Source organism: Leptonychotes weddellii, chromosome 4 (assembly GCF_054177405.1).
Source record: "Leptonychotes weddellii isolate Sample4059 chromosome 4, ASM5417740v2, whole genome shotgun sequence".
Lineage (NCBI taxonomy): Eukaryota > Metazoa > Chordata > Mammalia > Carnivora > Phocidae > Leptonychotes > Leptonychotes weddellii.
Window position 1 is genome coordinate 32,644,166 of NC_138372.1, and position 14,131 is coordinate 32,658,296.

The following is a 14,131-nucleotide window of genomic DNA, read 5'->3' on the forward strand; positions in this document are numbered from 1 at the left end:
AGCCTGGTGGTGGGTATTGAGGAGGGCACATTCTGCATGGAGCACTGGGTGTTATGCACAAACAATGAATCATGGAACACTACATCTAAAACTAATGATGGAATATATGGGGATTAACATAACAATAAAAAAATTTAAAAAAATTCATATGGAAAAAAAGACACAAAACAATAGGTAAGAAAACACTGAAAAGGGAAAGCTCTAAGTAGGTATTACTACTAGATATAAAATATGCAAAGCCTTTAAAAGTAAAACAGCATAACAGTACTGGCACATGAATACACAGAAAGACCAATGAAATAAAACAGCAAGTCCAGAAACTGACTCAGTTTGGAAATACATGATAAAAGTGGTATTTCAAATCACAAGGGCAAGGATGGACTTTTAAATAAATGATTTTGGGACAACTGGAAAAAAAAAGATAAAATTAGGTCTACTTTTCATAACATATACAAGAATAAACTTCAAATGGCTCAGAGATTTAAATGTAGAAGAATGAAACTATACAAGTACCAGAAGAAAACATGGGTAGGTTTCTCTATAACCCGGATGTGGGGGGAATTTTAACTATAATTAATATCCAGATGAACAAAGGAAAAGACTGTTAAACTTGATTACATAAAAATGAAGAAACAATTGTATGGTCCCAAACATCATAAAGTCAAAAGACAAATGACAACTTGCTAAAGGACTTTTAAAAGTCAAGACGGAAGACAACAAAATCTGGACGTCCTTATAAAAATTGAGAGAAAAAACCAAAAACCCTTCTACAATTTGAAGCAAAAATCCCTCACAAGCCCTTTGAAATACTGAGGAAAAAATGGAGAAAAGACATCAACAGAAAATTTAAAGGAAGATATAAATATGCATTCAATTTTTAAATGATCCTTAAATATATGAAAAGATGTGCAAATTCACTCATAATTTTAAAATGCAAATTAAAAATATACTGACTACAATTTCTCACCCATTAAATGGGCAAAAATTTAAAAGTATGACAACTCATTCTCTTGGTGAGTCCATGTGGAAATAAGCACTCATAAACTGCTGCTGAGAATGGAAACTGGTATAACCCTTTTGAAGGGGGATTTGGCAATAACTACAAAGCTACATATGCAGTTTTATCCTTTGACCCAGCAATCCCACTAATAAGAATTTATTCTGCAATAATACCTACAAAATCGTGTGCAAGGTTATTTATTGCAGCAAAATAATACCCAAACATAGGAAATGGACTGAATAAACCACAGTACTATAATGCATACATACCTTAAGGTACTGTGCAGTTGTTTAAAAAAAAAAACTCTATTAACTGATATGGGGTGATTTCCAGGATATATTGTTAAGTGGGGAAAAAAAGCGAATTTCCAAAGAGTATATAAACTATGCTATTTTTTACTTGTGACAACATGAATGGACCCAGAGGGTATTACGCTAAGTGAAATAAGTCAGGCAAAGAAAGACAAATACCACATGATTTCACTTACATGTGGAATCTAAAAAACTAAATAAATAAACAAATGGAAATGGACTCATAAACACAGAGAACAATGGTGGCTGCCAGACAGGAGGAGTGTGGGGAGGCTGGGTGAAATAGGTGAAGGGGATTAAGAGGTACAAACTTCCAGTTATAATATAAGTAAGTCACAGAGATGAAAAGTACAGCATAAGGAATATAGTCAATATTATTGTAATTACATTGCATGGTGACAGATGGTGACTACACTTATGGTGAGCACTAAATAATGTACAGAATTGTCCAAACAATATGCTATACACCTGAAACTACCATTGTATGTCAGCTGTATTTCAATAATAAAAATTTTTTAATAAAAATAGAGCATGCTTTTTTGTGTGATAATGAACCGGGAAATAAAAATACATACATGTATCTGCTTATTTTTGCAAAAATAAATGAAGAATAAACCAGAAACCGGTGAAATTAATTAACTACAATGGTAGAGGGATATGATGGAGAGTAATACCCCTTGAGCATATTTGCATAGTTTTGACTACACAAACATGTTCATAATGTTCTCCAAGCTCAAAAAATAAAATTAAATCAACAAAGATTGGGGGGAGAAACTATAAAACTGAATGCAAATAAGAACAAATGACTCCAACAGTATTTCAAAGGGATAACATAACCATATTTTAGAAAGTTCCCTCAATCCACTTCCTAGTCAATCTCTATCCCCCTACCTGTTTCAGTGGACAACCACTATTCTATTTTTTTGGGGGGGGGCCCATAGGTTAGTCTTGCCCACTCTAGAACTTCATATGAATGGAACCATACTGTATATATTCTTTTGAGTAAAGTTTCTTTTACTAAGCATAATGTTTTTGAGATTCATCCATCTTGCTGTATAGACTAGACAAGACACTGCAAATATCAGGTTGAATGGTACTATTGAAAATTCAGGTTCACCAATTTTATATGGGCCCACAACATTATCAGGCATTCATATTATGTTTTATCAGCTTGCTCTCCTATTCTCAACATCAAACCTCTTTCTCTTTCTTCCAAACACCACTTGTTATCTACACTTGGATGTCTCGTGAACATTTCAAATTCAACACGTTAAAGACTGAACTCAACTTCTTTCCCACATAACACTGCACTCAATCATCCAAGTACATTCCTTCCCCTTCTCCAGCCCCTTTATCTTGGCACCAAGGCCAAGATGGTACCACCGTAAGGCCAGAAAACTGGCATTCTTGTCTCCAACTGTTGCCTTCCCATCAATCGTCCCAATATCTAATCAAAGTCATGTTGATTACTTTGTATATATGTCTAGGATCCAACCACTTTTTTTTATGGGTTCCACTAACCCAAACCAACATTATTTTCTAACAGCTACAGTTTTTCAAAACCCACTCTCTCTGCCTCCACTTTTACCCTAATTCTAATTCCTTCTCCAAACGGCAGTTAGTTTTCTAATTGGCTTAAGACTCCTACAAGACCTTCTTTGATCTGACCCTAGCCAAACTTTACTAAATCTCTGTCAGTCCTGAATGTGTCACTCTCTCACCTCTAGGACTTTGCATATGTTATTCTCTCTACCTGAGACACTTTCCTTATACCTCTTAATCTGGTTATTGCTCAAACTTCAGATCTCAATTAAACATTACTTACTCTAGGCTCTATATAATTTTCTAGAAGTTAGCCTGCTGTTATTTGTTTCTTACCTATACTGTCCCTGTCCTCAAGGAATTTACAATCTAATGTAAACAAACAATTTAGAGTGGTACTTACAATACATAAGAAGCAGTACAAATAAAAAAAAACAAAAAACAAAACCGAGTCTTTTTTTCCTACCTGGGAGAGTCACAGAAAAGGTGACATCTGAACACAGTTTTTTTTTAAGATTTTATTTGTTTGAGAGAGAGAACAAGAGCAAGCATGGGGGAGGGGCATGCAGAGGGAGAGGGAGAAGTGGACTCCCCGCTGAGCAGGGAGCCCAAAACATGGGGCTTGATCCCAGGACCCCAGGATCATGACCTGAGCCGAAGGCAGACAATCAACTGAGCCACCCAGGCACCCCTGAATACAGTTTTATTTTATTTTTTTAAAGATTTTATTTATTTATTTGAGAGAGAGAGAATGAGAGACAGAGAGCATGAGAGGGAGGAGAGTCAGAGGGAGAAGCAGACTCCCTGCCGAGCAGGGAGCCCGATGCAGGAATCAATCCAGGGACTCCAGGATCATGACCTGAGCCGAAGGCAGTCGCTTAACCAACTGAGCCACCCAGGCGCCCTGAATACAGTTTTAAAGAACAAAGAGAGATTTGGGAGAATAATGAAGATGTTACTTACCCACTCCCCAAAACACACACACACACACACACACACACAGAAGAGGGAAATATGGGAAGATAGTGCCTAAAGAGATATATGAACATGTACATGTGCAAGGCATGAGCAAGGCTTTAAGGAGGAGAGAGGAGAGAGTGAGGGAGATCAGGGACAAGTAATTATAATGGCATAAAGCTCAAGAGTGTGGGAGAAACTACTTAGTATTTCCCAGAGATGGTCTGCAGACCATCTGCTTCAGAATCAGCACACATTTGTTAAAATATGCTGATTTCTAGGTCTTATATCAGATCTAATCAATCAGAATCTCTGGAGTAGGGGGCCCAGTAATATGTAATCGTAGCAACAGCCCAAGAGATCTTAGGTACATCAGAGTTTCAGAATTGTATCTGATAGTTATTTTTAAAACAAAGAAACTGGCCTTTGTACTAAAAAGGCTCATTTAAGTAGTTTAATTTTTTATGTAAATATAAAGAAAACAAGAAAGCTTAGTGATTAGAATGTAGCAAAATATTTTGAGACTCAATAATAGATACCACATGGGATGCCTGGGTGTCTGCCTTTGGCTCAGGGTCCTGGGATGGAGCCCGGCATCAGGCTCCCTGCTCCTCTCTCTCCCTCTGCCAACCCCTCACACATTCATGTTCCTTCTTGCTTGCTCTGCTCTCTCACTCTCAAATAAATAAGTAAATAAATAATCTTTAAAAAAAAAAAGAATAGATACCACACTCTTGGGGTCTGTGGGTGGCTCAGTTGGTTAAGTGCCTGACTCTTGATTTTAGCTCAGGTCATGATCTCAGGGTCATGAGATGGAGCCTGATGCAACAGGCTCCACGCTGGGAATGGAACTGGTTAGGATTCTCTCTCTCTGGGGATGCCTGGGTGGCTCAGTCGGTTAAGCGGTTAAGCATCTGCCTTCGGCTCAGGTCATGATTCCAAGGTCCTGGGATCGAGCCCCGCATCGGGCTCCCTGCTTGGTGGAGAGCCTCCTTTTCCCTCTCCCTCTGCCTGTAGCTCCTGCTGCTTATGCTCTGTCTCTCAAATAAATGAAAATCTTTCAAAAAAAAAAAAAAGGATTCTCTCTCTTTCCCTCCCGCCCCCCAACTGCACACATGTGTGCTAGCGCTCTCTCTCTCTCAAAGAAAAGAAAGGAAGAGAAGAGAGGAGAGGAGAGAAGAGGAGAGAAAAGAAGAGAAGAGAAGAGAAGAGAAGAGAAGAGAAGAGAAGAGAAGAGAAGAGAAGAGGAAGAGAAGAGAAGAGAAGAATAGGTACCACACTCTAGATCCCTCCATTCCTGGTAACCTGGGAGGATTAATTGTCAAACAAACAAGACTCTGGGAGCGACACAGTATGATGCATTTTGCATTTTGGTAGTAGAAAAAAAATGCTTTATTCTTGGGGGATTCTCATAAAGAGACATTGATTGTGGGCTCTACAATGAGAGGATACCTGAACTTAGCTGAGTACAACCTCTCTGTGACAACAGGGCCTTATAAAAGAAGAGATTGTATTGTGTGCCTGAGTAGACTAGGAACTAAAAGTGTACAAAGAGGAACACCCTGGGTCAACTGGATCACCGAGAGAGTAAACTTGTCCATGGAATCAGCCTCATTTGAAAAGACTTTACCAGCCTTCACCAAAAGCTGTGCCAGTGAAATTTTGCTGTGTGGGGACAAGCAGCACCAGACTATGGAGGTATCTGACATCTGTACCATCTGTCAACAACAGTAACAGCCAACTGAGAGTCACCAAGATTCCTCCCTGTTTAGAAATGGAAATCAGATACACCTTCTGTTTGGAATGAAAAAACACTTCGATGCTTTCAGACAATACAGGGGAAAGTGAAAGTTATTTCTGACATTATGGGAAAGGGTGATATTGATCTTTCTGTTAAATATAGTATATAGGGACTTAGGTTGGTCATAATTTAAATTACGGAAATAAGAGATGGACTGCATTTTCACTTTGAGTTTCATAAAGCATATCATACAAGCTGCATAATGTAAAACATTTAGTACAAAGTCTAGATCACTGCAATGAATCAATAAATGGTAGACACTGTGGTTTTTATTTTATTTTTTTTTAAAGATTTTATTTATTTGACATAGAGCGACACAGCGAGAGAGGGAACACAAGCAGGGGGGAGAGGGAGAGGGAGAAGCAGGCTTCCTGCGGAGCAGGGAGCCCGATGCGGGGCTCGATCCCAGCACCCTGGGATCATGACCTGAGCCGAAGGCAGACGCTTAACGACTGAGCCACCCAGGCGCCCCGACACTGTGGTTTTTAGAGGAAGAGAGTGGTTACAAGGTTTACAGTTTGAATACTGGAGAGAATGATCACAAACAAGGAAATCAGGAAAAAGATCTGAGTTTGTGGAAAATATCTGCTTTACACATGCTAAGTTTGAGGCAGAAGAAAGGCATTCAAATAGAAATGTTCATTTGCTTAAAAATGCACTTCCTACTACTTCTGCTAGTTGAAATCTTACCTTCTTCTACTCTGTTTCACCTTCCAGCTTCCTTTCTGCCCCCACACCCTTTGCAATTATTCTCATCTTCTTCAATCCTTTAGCAATTTATATTTCTATTACTTTATTACATCCTGTTTTAATTATTTTTAAATAATTATTTTCCCATATATGTCTTGTCAACTAGATTGTGAGTTTCTTAAGAGCAGGGAGAGATTAAAGCCAAGCAGATTGTTTGTCCCACAAGATTTTGCCAGTGGTTGGTACTTTATAAATCTATCAGCAGCAATCAAGGGAAACACCCAGAGCTCTATGTGCTCTACCTAAAATCAATTTAACTTCCACACCACCATTTGCAAGAGAAACAGAAGGAACCCAGGATTCTGTGTGATCCTAGCAAGATTCCCCACCCTCCCCTTGCTCAACACTCATATAGCTTCACTAATTGCCTTGAAACTTTCAGGACTAATCTCATAATATCCTTTATGCCCCACCACCCCAAGGAGTCTAGAGCTCGTAGGTTATGCCTCAATGCCCAGACTCTAAATCCCCGTATGTCTCTATGGGCAACAAGACAAATTCACCATATGCCTCAGCACTACTTATTCACTTTCCCTTCCTCACTTCATTTTTCTTCATAGCATTTACCACCATCTGACTATTTAATTGTCTATGTCTCGCTCTTAAATATAAATTCCATGAGTGCAGAGATTTTTTGTTCTGTTTTGTTCACTACTGTAACTTAAGAACCGAGAACAGTACCTGGTTCATGGCAGAGCTCAATGGGTATCTATAAAATAAATGGATACAGATTTTATTTGTTAATATGTGCCTATAATATATCCCTAGCATATATTCCTGAACAAGAAAGGCATGGTCCCTATCCTCATGAAGCCTACAGTCTATGGGAAAAGATGACATTAAACAAGTATTATATAATTATACATAATTATGAGAAATGCTCTGAAGGAAATATAATAGGGAGACCTAATCTAGAGAAATGGGAAGAGGATTCCAAGTTAGGTTCTGAAGAATTACATTTAAGCCAAGACTGAAGAATAGATAGGAATTAAGTGAGCAAAGAAGAGCAAAAGAAGATTTGAGACAAAAAGAATGTGCCAAGACCCTAAAAAGGAACATACAGTTGTTTGTTTAGCAGCTTTATTGAGAAAATACTGGCATGCAATAAATTGTACCCATTTAAAGTGTACAACGGGTTATGGTTTGGCATATATTAAGTTTGACATAAGTTTTGACATACATACATGAAACCATCCTCACAATCAAGATAATAAAACATATCCATTCCCACCTTGGCACATAATCTGTATTTACTCAACTAATATTTATTGGTATCTACCACGTCAGGCCCTAACTATACACTGGTGCATGATCCCTGCTCTTTTGGTACTCAAAGTTCAATGGGTGTCTAGTTCAAGGAAGTAAAAGAAAGCCAGCGTGATAATGTCTGGAGAGGTAGGCAGAGGCCATATCTTGCAGGGCCTTGCAGACCATATTTTGATCTTTATACAAAGAACAATGGGAAGCAAGCAGGCAGGGACTCAAGCCATTCTGGACTTGAACAGGAAGCCATTAGAAAGTTGTAAGTAGGGCAGTGACATGATCACAGTTGTCTTTTCAGAAAGATCACACTGATAGAAAGGTAAAGAACAGATAACGGAAAATCAAGCTTCTGAGGGAACCAGTTAGTCAAGTGCAATAATCCTGGCAAGAGATGATGGTAATTTGGCTAAAGGTAGTGGTAACAGAAGATAAGATTTAGAATGATTCAAGAAATATTTAGCAAGGGGCACCTGGATGGCTCAGCTGGTTAAGTATCTGCCTTCAGCTCAGGTCATGATCCCAGGGTCCTGGGATTGAGTCCCACATCGGGCTCCCTGCTCAGCAGGGAGTCTTCTTCTCCTTCTGCCCCTCCCCCCGCCCTGGTTCTCTCTCTCTTTCTCCCTGTCTCTCACAAAAATAAATTTTTAAAAATTTCCTGCTTCTCCCTCTGCCTACCGCTCCCCCTGCTTGTGCTCTCTCTCGCTCGCTCGCTCTCGTGCTCTCTAATAAATTAATAAAATCTTTAAAAACAAAAGAAAAAAACAAAGGAGCAAACTACTGATACATGCAGCAACATGAATACATCTTAAAAATATGTTTCCAGTTTGGGGTTATTATGACTAAAGTTGCTATAAACATTCTTGCACAAGGTTTTTTTGATATCGTTGAAATGTGCTTTCATTTATCTTAAGCAAATACTTGAGTACAATTTCTGGATCATAGCATAGATGAATGTGTAGACCTTTTCCCAAAACAGCTATAACATTTTATACTCCCAACAACAATGTATAAGACTTCTTATTGCTCCACATCCTTGCCAATATTTGGCTTTTTAATTTTAGCCATGCTGGCAAGAATTCAGTAATATCACACCGTGGTTTTAGTTTACATTTCACTGATGATTAATGATGTTGAGTGTTTTTTAATGTGGTTATTAGTCATTTGGGTTTTTTTTAAGATTTTATTTATTTTATTTGAGAGAGAGAGAGAGCGAGCTCTTGAGGAAGGGCGGGGGCAGAGGGAGAGGGAGAGAATCTCAAGCAAACTCAGCACTGAACATGGAGCCCAACTTGGGGCTTGATCTCACAAGGCTGAGATCAAGACCTGAGCCGAAACCAAGAGTCGGACACTTAACTGAGTGCCCCTGTTTATTAGCCATTTGTATATAAACTTTTGTGATGTGTTTATTTACATCTTTTGCCCATAGTATATTGGGCTGCTTGTGCTGTTACTATAGAACTGCAAAAGTTCTTTATATATCTTAAATACCAATCTTTTGTCAAATATGTTTGGCAAATATTATCTCCCAAGTGACAAGTATTTATTAACTGAACTGCTTACAGTTTTAAAGTAATGTGACAGAACTTTAAAAACCCTTTGAAATCAAATATGCTTGGGTTTAAATCCTGGCTCTACTTAAGACTAGCTGTGGGAATTTGAATGAGGTATTTAAAGGGGGGGCATTTTTTCCCATCTGTCAAATAGAGATAATACCTTTATAGGGTTGTTGTAGTAATTTAGACAATGGACTTCAATGTATCTGGCATATAAAAGGTTTTCAACAAATGTTTTTCCTTTTCTGATTTTAGTTCTATGATAATATGGCAGTTGCTGCCTTAAAGAGCTGAGCTGAAATTTTCACACTGTAAAACTCTATAAAAATTTGAATTTTCACAATGGTAAAAATCATTGCAATAGTGAAGGTCATAAGGGCTCCTGGGAAAAAAGTAATGTATTTTTCTTTTATTCTAGTTCAGTAACATATTCAAAATAAATAAAATCTTAAAAAAAATAAAAGAAAAGAAATTTAACCAACTGGCCAGCAAATTATTTTAGCAACATTATATCATTTAACCATTTTTTGTTAATTATGAGTAATTCAACAAATCTACTTTAAAAGGTATTTCTTTTTTAAAGATTTTATTTATTTATTTGACAGAGAGAGACACAGCGAGAGAGGGAACACAAGCAGGGGGAGTGGGAGAGGGAGAAGCAGGCTCCCCGCAGAGCAGGGAGCCCGATATGGGGCTCACGGGGCTCAATTCCAGGACCCTGGGATCATGACCTGAACTGAAGGCAGACGCTTAACGACTGAGCCACCCAGGCGCCCCACTTTAAAAGGTATTTAACCAACTGGTTAGCAATTATTTTAGCAAAACCTTACACAACTATTAGGAATTTCAATTATTTCTATAACCTTTTTATAAAGGTAAAAGATATTTGAGATTTAAATGAGGCTATTCAAGTAACAGTTTACCTTTTCCACTCACATACTACTTTAAAGAATCATAAACTTCACTATATGAATTTTTCAGCCTAAAAATTCTTCTAAAATCCTCCAATCCATAACATCCAAAATTCAGAAGGAAATCGAATTATATTATAAGAATGCTCATAGGTGTGTACTCAGATGTAACATTCAAAATTAAAAAAAAGATGATCCATTCAATGTTAGAGCCAAAATGTAACTCAAATGGTTGTGAAGCTGAACAAACAGGATCCTGTTCAGGTTCTACTCACATACTTTGTTTTGACCGTATTTGTTGAACAAATAAAAATAGTTGTATTTTCCTCCCCCCAAAATTAATCTGCTCAAAAAAGGAGATAAGGGGCGCCTGGGTGGCTCAGTCGTTAACCGTCTGCCTTTGGCTCAGGTCATGATCCCAGGGCCTTGTGATAGAGCCCTGCATCGGGCTCCCTGCTCAGCAGGAAGCCTGCTTCTCCCTCTCCCACTGCCCCTCCTTGTGCTCCCTCTCTCACTGTCTCTCTCTCTACCAAATAAGTAAAAACTTAAAAATATATATATTTTTTAAAAAGGAGATAAAATTCAGTTGTAAATAAATAGCATACATGATGGTTAAAGGCAACAGTATATACCTGAAGAACTGAGTGCCAAATTAGTACTCCAAATATACTCTTAGTGGAGTGACCTAAAAACAAATTATATATATATTTTTTTAAGATTTTATTTATTTATTTGACAGAGAGAGACACAGCGAGAGAGGGAACACAAGCAGGGGGAGTGGGAGAAGGAGAAGCAGACTCCTGCTGAGCAGGGAGCCCGATGCCCGGCTCGATCCCAGGACCCTGGGATCATGACCTGAGCCGAAGGCAGACGCTTAACGACCGAGCCACCCAGGCACCCCAACAAATTATATTCTTAAAAAATGAAATATTTTACTATTCAGAAAACTGAAAAAAAGTGCTAATGTACAGTTCTGCAGCAAATTTACTACATAAAATCTTAGGAAAGTCACCATTCATATCAATATAATACAGAACTGTGTATTTTAACAAGCACCTTCAGGTACATTATCTCTGACAGCTGACCTCTGGGGAAAACTATCCTACCATAAAAGGAGTTACACAAATTGCTGCACACTTTTTTCTCCCACAATATGACTTTAAAATCTTCCTAGCGCCTCTAGAATCAAGGGTTTAAAGCAGTTAGCAAATGAGCCACATATTTAGATTACAACCACCATGCAAATCATTCTTAAAGTTAATTTTATAAACCACTCCCCCGTAAAACTTCCCAATGTTCTGCCTCTTTTCTTCCTCTGTAAAAACCTACTGCTTTCTAACAAATGCCGTAACATAAGAAAAACCGAGAATAGGGGCGCCTGGGTGGCTCAGTTGGTTAAGTGACTGCCTTCGGCTCAGGTCATGATCCTAGAGTCCCTGGATCGAGTCCCGCATCGGGCTCCCTGCTTGGCAGGGAGTCTGCTTCTCCCTCTGACCCTCCCCCCTCTCATGTGCTCTCTCTCTCTCTCATTCTCTCTCTCAAATAAATAAATAAAATCTTAAAAAAAAAAAAAAAGTTTCTAAAAAAAAAAAGAAGCTTTTAAAAAAAAAAAAAAAGAAAAACCGAGAATATTTAAATTGCTATGGGTAAATCATAAAGCCAAATAAAGATAAAGTGAATAAAATCAACAATATATTCCCCACTTATGAAGTCACCTGTTTGGTTTTTCTATCTATACTGCAAAGTGAATTATTTCCTTGTGTTACAATTATAACGATCCAATTTACATGAATACATAATAGGTCCATGATTATATGAATTTAATATATTGGGCTCAACAGTAGAGTTAAGGTTCTAATACAGCACCAGCTAATTTTTTTTTAAAGTATGCACATTAAAGATGTGATATAATATAGAAGGCAAGATTGTGTGTTATTAAAGGCAATAAAGATTTGTCACGCACTATACAAAATCTATGCCTGAATTTTCTTGTTAAGGGACAGCAAAGGAAACATAATTTCAGTATATACTGTCTTCATTTAACTGATTTTCCCCCCTTCTCAATCACTCTTTGGACTTAAACTGCTCATTTTATTTTTCGCTATATATAATTGAATATAGCATAATGATTGAGATCTTAAACCCAGGCACCAGACTGCCTAGGTTCTAACCTCAGCTCCACCACTTAACCAGCTACGGGAACCTACATGAGTTGCTTACATGGGCATTATATCCTCATCTGTGAAATTGGGATAATACCAGTACAACCTCAAAAGATTGTTTTAAGAGTTAAATTAAGGGGCAGCTGGGTGGCTCAGTTGGTCAAGCATCTGACTCTTGATTTTGGCTCAGGTCATGATCTCAGGGTCATAAGATCAAGCCCCGAATGGGGCTCCACACGCTGGTTGTAAAGCCTGCTTAAGATTCTCTCTCTCCCCCTCTCTCTCTGCCCCCGCCCCTGCCTCTGCTCACGTTCTCTCTCTTAAAAAAAAGAGTTAAATTAACTTAAAACGTCTTAAAGACGCAGCACAGTGCTGGCACACAGTAAATGTTCACTATGTATTAGCTATTAATATTGTTGTTGTTGCCACGGTTATGCAAAAAAGTGAGATTACATTAAATGCCAATATTCACAAAGCTTTAAAAATTAGAAAACTGGGGTGCCTGGGTGACTCAGTCATGCGTCCGACTCTTGATTTCAGCTCAGGTCATAATCTCAGGGTCATGAGATTGAGCCCCGTGTCAGGCTCCATGCTGGATGTGGAGCCTGCTTAAGATTCTGTCTCTCCCTCTCCCTCTGCCCTTCCCCCCAGCTCACATTCTCTTACGAACACTCTCTCTCTCTCTAGAGGGGGGAAAAAAAATATATATATATATATATGTAAATTAGAAAACTACAAGTTCATACAACCAGGAAAGGCATAATCATTTTTAAAAACTTAAAATTTAGGGGTGCCTGGGTGGGCACCCCAGTTAAGCATCTGCCTTCAGCTCAGGTCATGATCCCAGGGTCCTGGGATCAAATCCCACGTCCCTGATTGGTGGGGAGACTATTTCTCCCTCTCCCTTTGCTGCTCCCCCTGCTTGTGCTTGTTCTCTCTCTCTGTCAAATAAATAAATAAAATCTTTTAAAAAAATTTAGCTTATAATTTGAATAAGAAATAACCAACTATTACTTAAAATGAATGAGTTCGTACTGTTGATAATTTAACATTTAGAATGAACATGAAGTAAAACTAAAACATTAAAAAGTGATTCTCATTCAAATAACTTTAGAGATTTGAAATATAAGCTAAGAAACAAAAAATATTCTTTTTTTTAATTGAAGTATAGTTTACATATAATGTTACATTAGTTTCAGGTGTACAACACAGTAATTTGACAAGTCTATACATCATGCTATGCTTAGCACAAGTGTAGCTGCCATCTGTCCCCATACAATGCTATTGCAATACCTCTGACTATATTCCCTATGCTGTATCTTTTATCTCCGTAAACACCAAAAACTATTCCCTTAAACACCTCAAAGTAAATAGGTAATGGGGAAGCACTTACTATTAAATAAAATTCATAAAGAATTATCATATTTCTTTCTTTTTATTTTGAAACAATCTCACGCTTGCATAAAAGTTGCCAAGTACATTTCAAATAATTTTTTGGAGGAACACTTTTTTTTCCAGCTTTACTGAAGTATGATTGACAAATAAAAACTGTATATATTTAGGTTGTACAATGTGATTTTTTAAGATGTACAATATGATTTAATATATATACATTGTGAAATGCTTGCCATTATCAAGTTAATTAACATATTCATCGCTCATATAATTTCCATTTGTGTGCATGTATGTGTGCATATGCACATATGAGTGGTAAGAACACTTAAGATCTACTCTCTTAGCAAATTTCAAGTATACATACAGTATTATAAACTATAATCACTATGTTATACATTAGATCCTAACAATTTATTCATCTTATAACTGAAAATTTGTTACCCTTCCAACCAGCATCTCCCCTTTCCCCCACTCCCTGGCAATCAC

At 37.8% G+C, this 14,131-nt stretch overlaps 1 protein-coding gene across 1 annotated transcript in view; it reads right to left on the reverse strand.

The window, feature by feature from the left end:
• The window catches only part of ZSWIM5 (zinc finger SWIM-type containing 5), a 189,496-nt gene that overhangs the window by 148,436 nt on the left and 26,929 nt on the right, over window positions 1-14,131 (reverse strand). The window lies entirely within an intron of this gene.